Source organism: Adiantum capillus-veneris, chromosome 27 (genome assembly GCF_014529385.1).
Source record: "Adiantum capillus-veneris isolate H3 chromosome 27, ASM1452938v2, whole genome shotgun sequence".
NCBI lineage: Eukaryota > Viridiplantae > Streptophyta > Polypodiopsida > Polypodiales > Pteridaceae > Adiantum > Adiantum capillus-veneris.
This window is the reverse complement of record NC_140957.1, coordinates 41641054-41654633: the sequence shown is the minus strand read 5'-3', so window position 1 is coordinate 41654633 and position 13580 is coordinate 41641054. Positions and strand designations below refer to the sequence as shown.

At 41.4% G+C, this 13580-nt stretch overlaps 1 protein-coding gene across 3 annotated transcripts in view; it reads right to left on the bottom strand.

The window, feature by feature from the left end:
- Positions 1-9926: 9926 nt before the first annotated feature.
- Positions 9927-13580, bottom strand: part of LOC147421837 (uncharacterized) — a 51818-nt gene continuing 48164 nt past the window's right edge. The window contains exon 4 of one of the 3 annotated variants that reach the window (XR_015186746.1): positions 9927-10284. The gene's annotated coding sequence lies outside the window, so the exon portion shown is untranslated. Of the gene's footprint in view, positions 10285-10307; positions 11426-13580 lie in introns of those variants that run through there. The other 2 variants (XM_086502682.1, XR_015186745.1) reach the window with 2 other exon arrangements.

The following is a 13580-nucleotide window of genomic DNA, read 5'->3' as shown; positions in this document are numbered from 1 at the left end:
GGTTCTTTTTTAGCTTGCAATCTGTTTTAGAGAGGAATTTTCTCTTTCTCGCGGACGCACCCCTTGGCGGTCTTGCGCTCACACCAAGGTTGCTTAGGGCGTATCCCCGACGGGCCGGCAAGGAAAACGATGAATCTCGACAGGCCCGCCAGAGATACTGAAAAGCCCAGCGGAAATTTAGTGGGTTTGCAGGTCACCATTACCCGCGTTCTCTGTGATTATGTTTAGTGTAATCATGTAAATGTGTCAATAAGACCTTGTTAAATCCCTGCTATAGACGCTTCATCGAAAACTTCTCACAAATCGCGGGACCATTACATGAACTAACAAAGAAAAACGTTAGATATACATGATCTGTCAAGGAGAACAATGTTTTCAAAAAGCTTAAAGAAAATCTTATCCATCAACCTATGCTTACACTACCGGATCTCTCAAAGTCATTTGAGGTCCAATGTGACGCTTGTCGTGATTGCCTTGGAGCTCTTTTGCTCCAAAAAGGGCATGCCATACCCTATGAAAGTCGAAGGCTCGACCCTGTTGAGCAAGCTCTAGGCATATATGAAAAGGAACTCCTCTTAGTTCTACATGCCTTAGACTCATGGAAGCACTATTTGTTGGGGACTCTTTTCATTCTACGAACGGATCACCAAAGTCTTAAGTACTTCATGACGCAAACCAATCTCTCCCACAAACAAATGAGGTGGGCAAATTTTCTTTCGCAATTTCATTTTCATATTGTTCATATTGCTGGCAAGCATAATCAAGTAGCTGATGCACTCTCAAGATGTCCAAGAGTGAATTTTCCATAGCAACTCACAATGATCTATCTTCTATGATAGATGAGCATGCTATTGATTTCAGTTTTAGAGATGTGATTTCAGTTCTTGGACTAGGGAAGAAAGAGGAACCATTTACTTTACAAGATGGTTATCTTCTCTATGGCAATAGCCTATGCGTTACTAACTCACTATGTGAGAAAGTAATGTATGAATCTCATGCTCCTCCTTATGCGGGGCATAGAGGGATTCAGTCTACCCTAAAAGGGATTGAAACATATTTTGATTGGCCTACCATGAAATCAAACATACAAGAGTATGTTTCTAAATGTGTGGTATGCCAAAAGAGGAAATTTGATAGAGGGAAGCAACCTGGATTGCAACCTTTGCCAATCCTTTATTCACCATGGGAGAGCATATCCATGGATTTTATCTTTGGATTACCTAAGTCTATCCATTGGAATATGGGAATGTGGATGATAGTAGACAGGTTTAGTAAACAAGCTCATTTATACCTGTCAAAAAGACTATCAAAGTCCATCAAATGGAAACCCTCTTCATATCACAAATCTTCAAGTACCATGGCTTGCCGATGTCCCTAATGTCAGATAGAGATCCTAGAATGACCAGTAATTTCTAGAAGGGTCTCTTTGAGAATTTAGGAACAAGGCTAAAATTCTCTTTGGCCTATCACTCGCAAACGGATGGCCAAAGTGAAATAGCTAACCTAGCAATCCTTGATCTACTAAAAGCCTATGTAATGGAAGTAGATCAAAGGTCCCAATGGGAGAAGTACTTACCCTTAGTGGAGTATGCCTACAATAACAATGTACATACTTCAACGGGAAAAGCACCTTTTGAGGTAATTGACGGAAGATCAAAAAGTCCCCTGCTACTTAAGGTACACGGGAAGATCTTCGTTGCAGATGAGTATAGCCGAGACGTACAAGAATCTTTCCAAAAGATTAAGGATGCTATCTCTATCTCATAGCAAAGGCAAAAGACTGCTGCTGATAAGAACAGAATATCCCAAGCCTTTAAAGAAAATGATTGGGTCTTACTTAAATTTCAAAAGGCTTGATTAAGGCACACGACGGGCAAGAATCCTACGGGACACCAAAAGTACTATGCTAAGTTAGCAGAAAGGTACTATGGTCCCTTCCAGATTCTTAGACCAATCAATGATATGTCCTATCAACTCAAGTTGCCCATTCATTGGCTCATACAAAATGCTTTCCATGTGAGCCTACTAAAGCCTTACAAAGGAGAGCCACCTCAAGAGCCAACTATTGAAGACCCACCGGAGATCGAGGACCAAGAAGAGGTGCTTCAACCTGAGTCCATTCTCCGAAATGAAAACAAGGTATTAAGAGGCGGTAACACTATCCGATGATATCTTATTAAGTTTAAGAATTATCATTTTGAAGATGCTAGATGGATGCAAGGCATACAATTAAAGGATAACCTAAACCTTGTCAATGCTTACAATGCTTCCCTAGACTAAGAAAATGAATAAATGTTTAAAACGAACAAAGTTTTTTTCTTATAAGACTCTGTTTTTCTTTATTGTGCACAAATGTGAAGTAGTATGCATGCTTAGAATCAAGTTTGCGGAGACGGCGTCTCCCAAACACAAGGTAGAGCTTGTCACTCTACTATGGAAGATTGATAGGACTAATGTGCAGACATGCTTGCGGTAGCTTAGGCTCAAATGTGAAGTAGTATGCATGCTTAGAATCAAGGTTGCGGAGACGACATCTCCCAAACACAAGGTAGAGCTTGTCACTCTACTATGGAAGATTGATAGGACTAATGTGCAGACATGCTTGCGATAGCTTAGGCTCTCAAGCGCCAAATGGATTAGTCATCCATTCTGGAATGATGTCGTAGGGTAAGATAGGGATCTTCTATCCCCTAGAAAAAGGACTAATGAATAGGCTTTATCTTCTCTACTCCATAGTCGAGGACGACTATGATATCAAGAGAGAGTTAATGTCATAATAACTAATATCTAATTCTCCTAAATTATTTTCTCATATTAAATTGATCATTTAATATGGGAAAGTGCTAGGGGAGAAAAATCCAGAATATTGGTTAAGCTGGCAGACCGGCCACAGTAGGGATCCAAAGGAGGGAAAATAGGGATCCAAAGGGGGGGCCATCTACAAAAGAGCAAGGTACAACAATGGGCTTTAAAGACCCTAAGTTTTCGCCCATTAAGACTTTCAAAATGCTAAGGTTCCAAAAATCAAAGGTTGTGTCCAATGGTCAAGCTTAGAAAAGTTGGATGCTTTGTGTGTGGACAAAAAGTCTTGAATGATTCCTACATAAGAGGGGGCGAGCCCTGTAAGTAGGGGATGAGAGAGAAACACACACACACACACACACACACACAAGCTTCCTTTACACAAAGGGAATGAGGGACACATGTCAGCTCCCTAGCCCAGATACCCACAAGGTGCACTCAAATCCTATTGGATGGCCATGGAGGTGGACCAATGAGAATTAGGCTAGAGTAAATCTAGTTTAATTTCTTTTAAAAAATTCAATAAAAGAACTAATAAGATTTAAGATCTTTAGAAGACTATTGGACAACCTCCCAAGGGGTCCAATGAGCATTCAGCAGCCCAATGGCTTGCCTGATTCCTATTGGCCAGGAGACAAACGGGTCCAATGAGAGTTTAGTTGCATCAGTTAATTACCTAAATCTCTCACAAAAAGGGAAAGGGAGACACATGTCATATGGCTATCACTTAGGCCTCTCAATTTTCATTGGCTAAGCCTGGCAAGGGCCAATGGGTGCCTGCATGAGTTCAATGGAAGAGGGGTCGCGACCAAGAGAGAGAGGGGCTGAATTTTCAAAGGCATTATTCCACACACACCCACACTAGCTCATGTGTGAAGCAATAAGACTCTCTCTCTCCTTCTCAAGCTTTAACAGAAATCTTATCATCTACTCCAAGCTTGGAGAAGGGAGGCCTACACCAACAACTCTTGGCTTTGTGATGCAAATCCAACCAAGAGCCAAGCTTCAATGCATGCTCATATCCTCTACCATGCTAATTACTAAGCTATGCTATGTTAATATGAGTGGTTATGTGAGGAGATGTACTTCTTTCTCATAAGACTAATCCTTATTCCTCTCTATCTACTCTCAGACCCTGATAGCTCTCACCGTCTTCGAAGGTGTGTGAGGTCTTGGGTCTGAGACCGTGAGGGAATCAATGTTGTGCTTTATAAGTTTTTTGCTTAGTGCTTGAAGCTTCCATCTTCATTGCACTAGCTAGTTATTGAAGAAACACAAGGAATTGTATTGTAAAATGTCTCTCTTGATGGGGGAAACCTATATTACAAAGCCTTTTAGAGGGGGGACCGGCTCTATGTAAATTTGGTCCTCAACTGTTGTCAATAGATTAATTTCTCTCTCTTTTGAAGTATTGTTCATGCCTGTCGAACTAGGTGTTATGATTTTTGTTGCTCTCTCCACCCAAGTACTCTTGTTATGCTCATTAGGAATCTATTCTAATGAAATGCTCACTATGTTCATGCTATTTTCTGCTACACACAAGTTACTAGGCCATTAAATGTTACAATAAGAAGGGCAATGGGATTGTCATAGTTTGCATTTACGTGGACGATTTGATCATTGGAGGTGAGAGTGGGGCTAAATTCAATAATGTAAAGGTTCTTTTGAAGCAAGAATTTGACATGAAAGATCTAGGTGAGCTACGTTATTTTTTGGACACTGAAGTGTTACACACAAAAGAGGGTAAATGGCTATCACTAAAAGGTAGTATGCATTGAATATGTTGTCAAAGTATGGTATGGCTGATAATAATCCTATTACAATTACCCTTAGATTAGAATTTGAATATGGGAGGTGATTTGAGTCATGTACTTGATATTCCTGCAATGGACAAGAAGATTGTTGATAGCTTAATCTACTTGACAATCTCACAACCAATGTTTGAGTTACATAGTTGTCTTGTAGAGTCCGTTTATGCAGCATCCAAGAGGCCACACCTGGCTGCAGTGAGGTGCACATTGAGGTATGTGAGTGGTACATTGGATTTTTTGCACTCTTTTGTGTGGTTGGCATAGAGTTGAATCTATATGGTTACACACATGCAGATTGGGCTAGTAGTGTATGGAGTCTTACCATACACCGAGAAAATTTTACCGAGCTAATGGAAAAACCGAGCAAGACCCGTGGGGGGGGGGAAGCTTAATGCATGCATTCCATACCAGGTGTGACGCAGTAGAATACAAGACATCTCCAAAACACAGATATAAGAAAACCAACTCTACCGACTATAAAACACATCTGCCATCCCTCCTTTACCCAACATTTTGCTGATAGAAATTCATAAGGAGATCAATAACACAAAAATCAAAAGTCTTCATCAACAAAGATAACCATAGAATCATATTATCTATCTTTGCATCGTAAAAAGCTATATGAGATTAATCTTTTCTAGGACCTTTAGCATAAAGAATTGAACAAATCATAAAACTGCCATCAATCTAGATCTAGCCAAAACAAACATAAAATTCTTGACCAAAATATGTCCTTATTGGCAAGGACCACTTACACAAAATAATAGGCAAGAGAGATATCTCCTAGTGAGAAGATGTCATGGCTATCATCATTTTGTCCCTCTTTTTCAAAGCTTGTCAATGAGTTTTTAATCTGCCTCTAGTAAAACATGCAGATAATCTTCATGATCAATCACACAAATATTTTTACAAGTAACAAACCCATTCTCAAGTGAGAGGTAACCAAAGGACATGTATTTGTGCTAAAAAAATACCATAAAAAATTTTAAAGTCGTGTGACATAAAGAAACTTAACTTTAAGCTCTGAACTCACAGCTTCATTCATTGAAGACGTGTCAACCAAGACATCTCTGGCGCCTTTGTGGCATCAATCACAATACACAAAAATCTTGAATATTTATCTTCATTCGTAGTGTACATCTCTTTGATGGATGCCTCCCAAGACATAGTTCTATGGTTCCTTACCTAAACAAAGAACACCTTCTAAGAAAAGCCCTCAAATTGAGGATGTGCAACAAGCTCTACTTCATACTATTGGTTGATTTGTTTCCATATAAGATTCCATTCCTTCATAAATGGACTTTGAAGGAAAAAAAACAAATAGAAGATACTATCTTATTGAGCAAAGATAATTTTAATATTATAAGATTATATTAGAGCTTAAGATTATCAGATCAGACCTTAAGCTTTGAGCTATGTGGCCGAATGAGCTTGCATAGTGGCACAAGAGGACACTTGAAGTAACCAGGCAATCTAGTTCTAGACAAGATGCCCTTCTCTTTGTCCATATGCAATATGCTTCCATCCTCATCAACACCACCTCCAAGCTGGATCTTGGGTCTCATTTTATCTCCTTTCAGGCTTCAAATGTAGCTGCCTTCTGGTCTATTTTTTACAGAGACCCTAAACCTATATCTATAATGTCACTCTTGTCATGAAACTCTATCTCAATGATCACGCTAACCTGATCATTACACAATGGCAATGGAGTTGATGCACTCTGACTACATCTTCTAGAACCACCACTAGAGGAGGGACTTCATACATACAAGCTAATGTATAACCTAAAAACATTGTACAGGTTAGGGAACCTATAACGAAGCCCCAATGTAGACAAGGGAAGGACAAGGGAACAAAAATACCTTGTTTGTTGCTCCAAAGGGCACTGCACTAGAGCAATATGCTTTTGGGAATGTGACCTTGGCCGTCAAAATGGCAACAATGCTGACACAACTGGATACCGACAATCTTTTCATTGATGTGCTTCCAAATTGGAGCTCGAAAATGACATCATTGTAGATCCGATTGAAGCCACGGAAGGATAGGTCTACAATGGTGATATAATTAAGAATTGCATAGCAAAATGATGATGGAAAGGATAGACATGTGATGGTGACACAATCAATCAATGCATAGCCATAACATGATCTGTATATCTTAGGCTAAGACACAAACTCTTCATTTTCACAAATCTGCCAAGTAACCTTTTCGATGCCCCACCTTTAAAAAATTATACTCTAATTTTCATGTCCACATAATTATGAGGAATGGCACGTTTTGACAGCGGATGAGGATGGCCATCAAGAAAGACTTTAAAGCCTACGATGTACATGACATCTCTTCATTAAGAATCCCTCTTAACCATATCTCGTCGGCACGGAGGCATTTATGGAAATGTCCCATCCTGAAAACGAATACTTACTCTCAAAACTTTATGGCACTTGAAATGTAAACAAGGCCACAAACAGAGTAAAGGTTGATCATTTCAAGAAGTCTTTCACAAAATAGGACATTGAACTTACCTATCCCGCACTTACGTGGTATGGATTAGAGCCATGTCCCAAAACAATTATGTGAATCTTTTGTTTGCTTTACAATTTCGAAGATAACTAGTTTTCTGCATTGAACTCTCCCGAGCCAACGTGGTGCTCAGTGAGGCAATGTCCATGTTATGCTAAGTTCACTTTGCAAGCTCAACAAATTGCATGTTTTTCATCCGTATCCCTCCCGCATCGATGCGATACTGAGTAGAGCCAAGTCCCACTTGATGCCTAGTTTGCTTCTCTGCTCCATTTTGTTTGTTTAATTGATGACTTTATCATTGAAGACACTATTGTTAAACTATACAATTTTATTCTAAATTTGAATGCTAGGTCCACATGTGTGGGAAAAATGTGTCTCAGCTTATTATACGGAATTTGAAAATGCCGGTTGAGAGCATGGAGAAAAGGACATACGTCATCTGTAATTAGCCAAAAACATTGTAAACTTCTTGAAATCATGCCAAAACATCTAATTTGTTTATTACATAACATTAATTTTCATAAGCCTAAGAAACCACGTTTTCTACCCTTTACTCTCCTGCGCCGACGCGGTACCAGTTAGGGGTACGTCCCGACGTTATAGGGGCAAGTACAACGCAATTCGGCATATGAACCCCAGCCAAATCTGAGCATGAGAAGTCATAGCCGTTGCTCGTGGGCACTTGTGCTACAGTAGCGTGTATGTGCTTGTTCACACCAAATGCAAAAATGGGGGTGTAAGGTGCGAGCACAATAGCAGCAGGGCATAAGCCATAGCATCGGCTCAATAGCAAGCAACAGCTCCAACAGTTTTTTCTCCAAATTAGGTCCAGTGCCACCATACAACGCGGATATGAACACTCGGTCCTTGGCAGACCTTAATATAGGACTTCAGAGTATTCTAAAATTGTGAGGGACTATCGAAAACCTCCACAGCATTTCCTTTCATTGGGAAGGCAATAGCATGCTTCGCAAAGCCGCCCACAAGTGATCAGTGCTAGAAAGAATGATCCCAGCAAGTGTCACGACGTTCAGATGAGGCCCCTTTCTTGTTGATGAGATTAGACGCAAAGCTTCCCTGCAAGTGATCCTGAGAGTTGCTCTGCGAGCTACTAACTGTGTGTCCCTTTGCCTTATCAGCGACTGATAAAGGTGGAATTTATTTCTCAGCGGCCATAGCACTTAGCATGCATATTATGACTGCCACTATTGCTGGTATTGCCTATGAGCTGGCAGGGCGAGTGATCATTGCGACATTTTGCGTGGACATTTTAATCCGAGATCTAGACTCTGGCCCTAAAGGTCCCGCCCCAGCGCGGTATAGTTAAGGACCATGTCCCTGTTGGATTAACGAAGCAGAAAGAAAAAATATTTATGGGTGCAGGGGAGTTGATGCAGCTGCTAAAAGACAAGAAATGACACTAGACTCTGACGAGAAGGTGCACATTCCACCACCTGTCCCCCTTTGGAGTTGCTGCAGCTTGCGGCCCAGATGAAGGCTATAAAAATACATTTTCTCTATGGTAAAAATAAGGGCAAACTTGAAATTCTCCCGTTTTTAGGTCAAAATTTGAAGCTATTGCCAGTAAAACTTCTGGAAATTTGGCCACAAAACTGTAGTCGCACACCACTCAAGCTGGGGCCAACACATGGTCACACCAAGAGAGATACAACGCTGATGAGGTGTGATCTAAAAATGATAGCCAGTGCATGACGACGGCGAAAACACAGAATGTCCAAGGGCCAAACTAGCTCCTTTTTTTATCCCCTCTTCCTTCTCTACCAAAGTTGGGACACTCCATGAAACTATCCCGCGCCGACGCGGGACAGTTTCATGGAGTGTCCCAACTTTATTAGAGAAGGAAGAGGGACGATGTGTGACCGAGCAACTGCGGTGACTCTTATGGCGTTATAATCTTGGCCACAAAAGTTTGGTTGCGCACCACTCAATTAGGAGCCAGCATCGAGGGCATCTAACCAGGAGAAAGCTGCAGCAGATGAGGTCAATGGCGTCATAATCCTGAAACTATAGCTAGCCGTGTACCACTCATTAAACGAGGCCAGTACTGAGGGCATGATCAAGAGAGAGAGAGAGAGAGAGAGAGAGAGTCATGATTCGAAGCTCCAACTACCAGGGCTATGCATAATGCAGGCACGACCACGCGGTGGGCTAGGCGCACGGGCAGCTCCTGATGTAGGAACTACGCCGACTGCATCAGAATGAGCCATTGAAGCAGCATTCAGGAAAAATGTATCTCAGCTTAACATCGTCTCTCTCTCTCTCTCTTTCTCTCTATCTCTCTCTCCACCCCGATGCACATAGAGCTGCGCTCCCTCCTGCAAGTATTGACAGAGGCATCTCCTAAAGCTCTTTCTCCCCTTTTACCACGCACACTGTGCGCGTATGTCGCACGTGTCAATGCAAGGAACTTGCCGATACACCGTGTGCGAGCCACAAATGGCTCCAAGCACACAACAAGCCTAAACTAGTAAGCTCAAAGAAGGCGATGGTGTGTCACTCACCGCTCTACGCTTGCTTCGTGGAGGATTCCTCGCCGCGAAGAAGAAGGAGCCGCCACTTCGCCGCGCTCAACCACTTCGCCGCCACCGTGCCTTCGTAATGCTCGATCGCCCACTCTCTCTCTCTCTCTCTCTCTCTCTCTCTCTCTCTCTCTCTCTCTCTCTCATACACACACACACATACACAAGGAGGTGAAGAAGAAGAAGATGGAGATGGAGATGGAGATGGAGATGGAGCAAGAGCACTCTTCTATTGCACAAATGAGAGAATGACTAGATTTTAGGTTTAGTTGACTTTTATATGAGCTTGCCCCATTCACACTTGGGCGCCCATGCTTAGCCAACTAATCCCTTGAATGTTCCAGTTAGAGTGCGCCTCTCATCGACGATCACTCTTATCCTTTTCCTATTGGACCGACAAGCCCGGTACTTGACTCTACCAAATAAATAATATAATTTCCGCCGTAGGTTAGAACATCCGTCGTAAGTGATAGGGTGTCCGTGAGCCATGAGGGGTTAACATATCCCCTTTCCTGATATAGATTCCGTCCTCGGAAGCTATTGAGTTGAAGCTCGTTCGTCGAGGTGGAAGAGCATTTGAGATGAATGTCCTTAGCCTTCTTTAGTCACTGCAAAATCAAACAACATTGGCACAGTAATTGCATTCTGATAAGCGATTAAAAAGCATATGTAGTTTTAGGCAGACAAATTGATTGGTAACAGAAGTTTAAACAATTTGTCAGCAATAAACATTAAATTGCAATGTAATCAAATGCATAAACAGATGTAAAGATAAAAAATTAAACAATTCTGGGGTCGCTAATTTAACGATCGAAAGGCACTAGAGATCGACTATTAATACCATGGGTAAGCTTCTTAATTTTCTCTGGTCAATTAAGTTATTTAATCGCGAAAGCGAAGTATTTCATGTTCGAGGGCTGACTAGAGGCTATACCTAGAAGACCTTGTCGTTAAGCTATGATAAAAGGAATTTCTCATGAAATCATCGCCTGACTGATTACGTCTTCTTTGACCCCCCAAAGTCTTTTCACAGTGATTCAATTTTGATGTGTGTGCTTATTTTGGATGCCTTGGGTTTTTTTCTTTTCAAGGAAAAGCGTCCACACTGGGAACCTCTAGGGCTCTAGTACCATAGGCGATACATGTGAGTGAAGTACCCAATCAAGCTGAGATTTCTCTTCCAGCTTAAGATTTTACATTGTGGCACTTTGATTTGTTTTTGTTTGTTCGTTTTCAGTATTTTAATTTTGTAACTTTGGGGGGTCATATAACACTGATACACCTCCCCAAGCTCATCACACTAGTAAACTCCCTTTATAATACTTAAGCTAAAGGTCAATAGGGTCAAGCCCACTAGAAAGCCCTAGTACATTTCACACAATGCTGCCTAAATCGGATTAAGAACCTACGTAACCATTGATTATTAGGAAGGCATTCTCCATGGTATTAAGAGAAGATCTCTAACACCTAACTTGATCAAACTAGCTTAGTCGGACTGCTTGATTTTTAAACCTAAACAAGTGATTATGACAAAAAATTACATTGAATTAAATGTTTGTTACTAAGCAAATGTGATGGATATTATGCTACCAATCACAATCAAATCAGACAATCATAGATGCAAAAAAGATAAGGGGCAATGCTAATGGACAAGAAACACCTGTTTGTGTCGATGGTCGCGCTTGATTTGAAGAGTGGATGAGAGAAAGATTCTATGAAGATCCAAATCCTAACCACAGCAACACGTTCCTGTACACACAAGGAACACAAAGAATACCTCTAGAAGGCACATCAATGAAAAAAGAGAACTTTGCTAATCACTCAACTCTAAAACAGAAACACTCCTATCGTACTAATCTTACCTACCCTCCATCACTCAAGTGATGAGGATCAAAGGTGTTTTATGGCATAGGTTTCTGTTCCAGTATACCGGATGCGAATGTGTTGGTCTGGTCAATGTTTTGACTTTTATTGTGCATACTCGTTTGCTAATTGCTCTTGCTCTTTATTATTTTTGTTTTTTTGTGAGTATAAGGCTATATATATACATTCCCTAAGATTGGGATATTGAGAGGTCAGGGAACAAGGTTGAGAGGGGAGTAAGTGAATGATGACTGTCAGCAAACACTCCCCCCTTCCTTGGATAGATCGTTTGAAATGAGCTTGTCACCCTTTGAAACCAATTGTTCCAGTTGGTAATAGGTGGGGATTTTTGCCAGTAGTTCTCTATTACCTTAGGTGCCTCATCGAGTTGCAAGGGTGGTAAGGTACTCTCCCAGGATCGAACTTGAAGTAGTTCATCAAGTGATTCTTGAACACTAGGAGGTGTGGATTCGTTTGTAGCTTTATGGAGGTCCACTATTGTAGGTGGAGGCTGTGGAGAAGCTTTTACCACTATGAATGCATTACATGAGGAGCTACAAGCTTCATGGAACTCTCCCCTTCCTGAGCTAGGTGGAACAAATCGTTCTTTCTTCGGTACCCAAACTAGCTCTGGAGCGGGTGTGTAGCATTCTGTGATTTTTTTCTTTCCGTGATCGTCAATTCGTCTTGGAGCTACGGGATTGGGCTCACATGGGTCAGGTGACAAGTAAGAACACAATCTACGTTTGGACACCCAGATTTGATCATTTCCTTGATAGTAGCTTTGGGCTTCCAATAGTCGTTTAGGAATCCATCGCAACATTTTCTTACTTTTCTTGGAGCGAGTGATATGTTTCTTACAAGGCTTTCATTTTTTAGTACTAGCCATGGTCGCTAAAGAAGCTTTAAGGACCCACTTGTATGTTTTCTTTGTTATATTATGATGAGTCTTGCCAGAAGCTATATGCATTGCTTGTAGCATATTTAAGGGTACGGGCATTTCATCCCCCTCAAGTGTTACCCAAGTTGTCTCCCTATTTCCCCAAGTGTCTATGGTTGCTGCTAGGTGGACCCAATCCACATTGTCTGACTCAGTCATCCTAGGTAGTACATCCATATAAGGAGAATCTTCCCTAACATCAGTTTCCACTTTACACGTATAACAATACTGCAATGGGGCCGAGTGAATTGTGATGTCAGATCTATGATCAATTATAAACCTGTTTCCTAGAGGATGTGCTCGACCCGTCACAAGATCCACTCGAATGACAGAATCTTGGAACTGCAAGTAGACATGGTTTTTAGACCAGCCATGCACCATTTTTGCTTCCCTCATGAAAGGACGTCCTAAGATTATCTCCGATGCCTTAGTGTGTTTGGAGAAATCCATAACAATAAAGGTAATCCTTATTTTATGTCCAAAGACCTTGATCTTGAGATCTTCTAGCATCCCAATAGGTTTAACAATAGACCCATTGGCCATCTTCACTACTATGGTTGTGGTCGCAAGGTGAGGTCTTCCCATAGTTTCCCAGCAATTTCTAGTCACAATGCTAACCCCAACGCCACCATCAAGGATTCCCTTCACAGTTAATCCCTTAGTAGTGATTGGTATGGTCGCATTGGATTCATCACCCTAAAAGTATTGTCCCAACTTGTTAACAGGTATTTCTATAACAAGGTTCTCATCTAGGTTGGATTGTGGATCTATGTATTCCTCCTCTATTGGCATCTCCCCAGCTCCATCCATCTGTGCAAATTGTGGTAGCCCAAACTTCAATTCTCCATTGAGGAAGGCTCGAAGAGCTGAGACTAGCTCAGGGTCTTTATATAGTTTGGACATGATGGTGGTTCTAACTTCTGAAGACATGAAATCCATCAATTTGGCAATGTTTAGCGGCACCTTTTGGCCTTGAGTCCCTTGACGTGGGGAAGATGGGATCTCCATTTCTTCGATAGGATCAGGTAGTCCCTCTGTAAACATTCTTTCCATCAAGAAGTGAGTACGCCCACTTTCCCATGACTTTAAGTCACTTTCTTC